At 41.5% G+C, this 5614-nt stretch overlaps 1 protein-coding gene across 3 annotated transcripts in view; it reads left to right on the forward strand.

The window, feature by feature from the left end:
* nexmif (neurite extension and migration factor) overlaps positions 1 to 5388 on the forward strand; it is a 183680-nt gene extending 178292 nt beyond the window's left edge. For all 3 annotated transcript variants that reach the window (XM_062964068.1, XM_062964069.1, XM_062964067.1), the window contains exon 6: positions 1 to 5388. This exon is cut by the window's left edge and continues 6399 nt beyond it. The gene's annotated coding sequence lies outside the window, so the exon portion shown is untranslated.
* The last annotated feature ends 226 nt before the right edge of the window (positions 5389 to 5614 follow it).

Below are 5614 nucleotides of genomic sequence, written 5' to 3' on the forward strand. Positions count from 1 at the left end.
TCCTGACGTTTCTCCCACATCTATGGCAGGCATCCTCAGAGGTAGTGAGGTCTGTTGGAAACTAGGCAGGTGGGGTTATATATATGGAATTATGTCCAGGGTGGGAGAAAGAACTCTTTGTCTGTTTGAGCCAAGTGTGAATATTGCCATTGGCCAGCGTGATTCAAATTGAATTGCCTTCCAGCTCATGCACCTGTAAGGATTATAATTTGTCTGTTTCCATTGTTCTATTCTGTATATTAGTTAGTAATAGGACAACTGTATCTTTTCACGTATTATAGATTTCTGTGTACTTTAGTGTTGCAGCTTCAAAGCCTGGCTACTTCATGCTTGGAGGAAACTTTTGTTGGGAGGTGTTAGCTGGCCCTGATTGTTTCCTGTCTGGAATTCCCATATTTTCTGAGTGTTGTTCTTTATTTATTGACCTGATTATAGAGTTTTTTTTAAAAAAATACTGATAGCCAGATTCTGTTCATTTTCATGATTTCCTCCTTTCTGTTGAAATTGCCCACGTGCTTCATGTGGATTTCAATGGCTTCTCTGTGTACTCTGGTGGTTGTGAGAGTGGTCCAGCATTTCTGTGTTCTCAAATAATATGCTGTGTCTTGGTTGGTTCATCAAGAGCTCTGCCATGGCTGACTTCTCTGGTTAAAATCTAGAGTTGGACCACTATGACAATCACCATGACAGAGAAGTCACTGAATCCCACAATAATAAAATAAATAATAAAAATAAAACTTTATTTATACCCCGCCACCATCTCCCCAGGTACTCGGGGGGCTTACATGGGGCCATGCCCAGAACAATACAATATAAACAGCATATAAAAGAACAGCATGTGGACAATTTCAAAAGAAAGGAGGAAACCATAAACATAAAAACAATCTGGCTACCAGTATTTTTTAAAAAAAACTCTAAAATCAGGACAGTAAGTAAAGATCAACACTCAAGAATGGAAATTTCAGACAGGAAACAATCAGGGCCAGCTAACACCTCCCAACAAAGGGTTCCCCCAAGCTGCCAGGCCTTGATGCTACAAGGCTTATCAAGGTGTCCAACTGCAACATTCGCACTTGCCTATAACAGAAAAGAGTTATTTCTTTCTCCCACTCTGGACATTATTCCACGGATATATTAACCCCACTTGTCTAGTTTCCAACAGACCTCACAACCTCTGAGGATGTCTGGCATAGATGTGGGTGAAATGTCAGGAGGGAATGCTTCTAGAACATGGCCAGACAGCCCGGGAAACTCACAGCAAGCCGTTGTCGAAGGCTTTCATGGCCGGGATCACAGGGTTGTTGTATGTCTTTCGGGCTGTGTGGCCATGTTCCAGAAGTATTCTCTCCTGACGTTTCGCCCACATCTATGGCAGGCATCCTCAGAGGTTGTGAGGTATTTTAGCAAAGCCATTTTAGCAAAAAGTGACAATGGCTGGTAGAACAATGCAATGGCAGGGAACCTTTAGAAGGCTGTCTAACATAGAATCGTAGAGTTAGAAGAGGCCCCAAGGGCCATCTAGTCCAACCCCCTCTGTCAGACAGAAGCACTAAGCCCTCCCAACAGAGAGCCATCCAGACTTTGCTTAAAACCCTCTAGAGATGCCGCTGGACTCTCAAGCAGCATATCTGACAACTCTGATAGTTTGATGTTCAAATTGGCTAGAGATAAGCTAAAGGTGGGAAGAAGGTTGAAACATGAGCACACACACCTTCCTCTTGGACTTAGCTGTGATCTAAATCCTTACTAAACTGCGGGAAATGTCCAGTGTCCACACAAGCTGGGCTCTCTCTTGCAAAACGGCTTCCCCATGTTGGTTGCTTCATCCACCCACCCCGCCTCCACCCATTTCTGTTGCACCATCAATGCGTTGATACCTGAACCAGTTACTTTATCTATGGAGGGAACCAAGCCTGGGAAACGACAGTGTGGGTTAGGATTTTTACCATCTGAATGTGGATGTTCTAAGTTCCCGTCAATGTGAATGCCCTTTCCTGGTGACTCTTGTGTCAGCGGGACGGGGAATCCTGTTTGGAATTTAATCCGGATTCTAAAGTCCAGGTGCCATACCTCCTGTGGTGATAGGAGAGGCGTCATTCCATGCAAGGTGGTCTACACCTTCCCACCATCATGTCTCCAAATTTTGGTCAAGTTTTAACTGTAGCGCCAGTCAGGTGTGAAACTAAATTTCCCAAAATTTGAGGCCTCTAACTGCTAGACCCTCTTATCTGAAGGGTAGTCAGCGTGCGCATAACATGTAACAAAATGCCATTTTTGGAATCTAGTAAAATGGAAACTGGGGGAGTCCCCGGTGGCGCGTGTTAAAGTGCTGAACTTGCGGACCAAAAGGTTGCAGGTTCAAATTCAGGGAGCGGAGTGAGCACCTGCTGTTAGGCCCAGCTTTTGCCAACCTAGCAGTTCGAAAACATGCAAATGCGAGTAGATCAATAGGTTCCGCTCCGGCAGGAAGGTAACGGCACTCCATGCAATCATACCGATGGTCACATGACCTTGGAGGTGTCTACGGATAACGCTGGCTCTTCGGCTTAGAAATGGGGATGAGCATCAACCCCCAGAGTGTGAGTAGATTAATAGGTACTGCTCCGGCGGGAAGGTAACGGCGCTCCATTTAGTCCTGCCAGTGGCCACATGACCTTGGAGGTGTCTACGGATAAGATAAGGAGATCCAGATCAGCAACGACTGCAGTTGGAGATCTTACATTTTGGGAAACTTAGTTTAACACCTGACCGGCGCTGTGGTTAAAATTTGAACAAAATTAGAGGCGTGATAGTGGAAACCTTTAAAAAAAAATTAGACTACTTGGCATGGAATTTATTAATTTATTTACAGTATTTATACCTCACCCCAAAGGGGACTCAGAGTGGTTTATAGAACACACATATGGCAATCATTCAATGCCGTTATACAATTAACAAAGACAGACAACACACAAGCAGAAGTAAAGGCATTTCCTATGTTATTTCCGGCATCTTGGAGGCTGTGCTCGACTCTGATCACGGGGGAGTGCTATTGCTCCGTCTTCTATGCCGAGGAGCTTTTTGTCATCTTTGGACATCCTTAAGGTCACCTTTTAAAAATTACCCCCCATTAAAAGCGGTACCTATTTAGCTACTCACATTTCTGCTTTCGATCTGCTAGGTGGGCAGGTGAGCTGGGGCTGATGGCAAGTGCTCACCCCGACCCGGGCTCGAACTGCTGATCTTTTGATCGGCAGGATTTCTGCAGCACAGTGGTTTAGTCTCTTGTGCTAAGACTGGCCCAGAATGAGCCAAAATTCCTTCAGATTACCCTGTTTCCCTGAAAATAAGACATCCCCGAAAAATAAGACCTAGTAGAAGTTTTGCTCAATTGCTAAATATAAGGCCTCCCCCGAAAGTAAGACCTAGGAAAGTTTTTGTTTGGAAGCATGCTCGCTGAACAGAACACCAGAGCATGCAGGGTTGGTAAATGTACATACCAGCTATACGTGAAATTCTTGATAGGATTCAGAGTTTTTGTCTGGTTACGTTGGTTTGTGATGATAATAATAATAATAATAATAATAATAATAATAATAATAATAATAATAAACTTTATTTTTATATCCCGCCCCATCTCCCCGAAGGGACTCAGGGCGGCTCACAACAGGGACAAGCCCGAAAACAACAACACAAGACATTTGACCAAAAACATTCCAACGATTCACAAAATAAATAATAAATACATTAAAATCCAAGCAATAAAATCAGAGAATTAAAAACAAACCAGCGGGGACAGGTTTCATAAAGTGCTGTCATAAAGTGATGACATCTACTGTACAGTATATAATAAATGCTCATTTTTTGTTCAACAATAAATGTGAATTCTTCTTCATGGAAAAATAAGACATCCCCTGAAAATAAGACCTAGAGCATCTTTGGGAGTAAAAATTAATATAAGACACTGTCTTATTTTCGGGGAAACACGGTAGAAACCACGGCAGATTAACCAACCTGCTGCCACTTAGATCCACCTCTATTGAGCTGTTTCTGAAACAAAATATTTTGACAATGCAAAAATAATGGGATGGGGAGGATTCAAACGGTGTACCTTTAGTTAAAGCTAAAGCAAGGCATTTTTAAACACACACAAATATGTGTTTCTCAGGTAAATAAGTGACGCTGATGACAATGGAGTTAACAGCCATTGGGAGGGATGGTGGGTGGGGAAAAAAACACTGGATCTAAAGCAAAAGGAAGGCAATTTGAGAGAGATCTGGACAAGCGAGCCAAGTGCATATTGCATAGAAACCCTTCTTGTGGACAGGAGCAAAAGAAAGAACATTTTCCGTTGATTGTTGTTATTGCTGCCCTTCTAGAGATAGGCTGACGGACACTTTAAGAAGCACAAAAGGGGTGTATTTACTTAGAAACTGTGAAATAGGTCAGGAAAGTCCCAGTTCAACTCTTTTGGTCTTTTACTCCCTTGGTAGAAACCTAAGGAGATACTTGGCTTCGCGTCCAGCAGCGGCTTGAGCTGCGGACGCTTTTCTTTCTTTTTCTTAAAAACCTAAAATATGAAAACACTGCTGCCAGCAGAGATTTGAATGTATTTATTCCTCCTTAAGTTGACTTCCATAGAACCAGGGGCACCTCTCCGGTCAGTTGCTACTGTTTTATGGTGCTAAAGAAAAAAAAAAGATGGTCCCCTTTGAGCATTGCGGTAGGTAAACCCTCTTCGGCCCTTTAAATGAATGTAACATATCCAGTTCTTGTTTTAACAGTGTACACTGCGGATTTTAACATGTTCGGGGGATAATTTGCCTTTCTGTTTTTTTTGTTTTTCTTTTAGAACAAGCTTTATAAATATTCTGTAGAGTCGATTGAAGTATAATTCTTAAGGATCGCTCTGAGACGCCTACAAAATCTTGTATATTTTTAAGTGTGCCAATTTGTAAAATATTTTGTAAGTGTATATTTTTCTTAGGAAAGTGCTGTGAAGTGTTTGTATGTGTGAGGTTCCCCCTTTTCGGTGCCCCTCCTCTCCGGGTGCGAGCAAAAGGATGTATACTTTCAAAATAAAAAGGGTTTCTGGTTTTAAAAACCAAAATACAAAGAAAAAAAATTTAAAACTTTTTGTTGGGAATTTTGTAATAAATAAAAAAAAGACATGTTGTGAAAGAGTGTAGTGATATTGTGTAAAGGAAACTGGACAAAATTTGTGAGCGCTTTGCTGTTTTATAGATCCTCTTGTAAATTATTCTTGTAATATTTTTTGTTTTGTTGTTCTTGTTGCAAAAGGTTTTAAATATTTGTGACTGACTGTACGGTGAAAACGTCATCTTGTTAACTTGCTGAGTTTTGTTATATTGTTTATGGAATAAATAAAAATAAAAAATCTCATTTTAAGATGATGTATACAAGGACATTCAACATTTGCTTCCTGAGTAACAGATGCGGTGGGGATGATACACAATCTAGTTACTGACTCTATTCTTGGCCTAGAAATGGGCTTGAACATGGAGTATAAACGCCTCTAGTAAAACCTTTAGCTCAGTGGTTCCCAACCTGTGGTCCAAGGACCACTATTGGTCCCAAATAACTAAAATAAGGTCCGCAGCCAAAGTGTTACTAC

The sequence above is a fragment of the Anolis carolinensis genome, unplaced genomic scaffold, assembly GCF_035594765.1.
Source record: "Anolis carolinensis isolate JA03-04 unplaced genomic scaffold, rAnoCar3.1.pri scaffold_12, whole genome shotgun sequence".
NCBI lineage: Eukaryota > Metazoa > Chordata > Lepidosauria > Squamata > Dactyloidae > Anolis > Anolis carolinensis.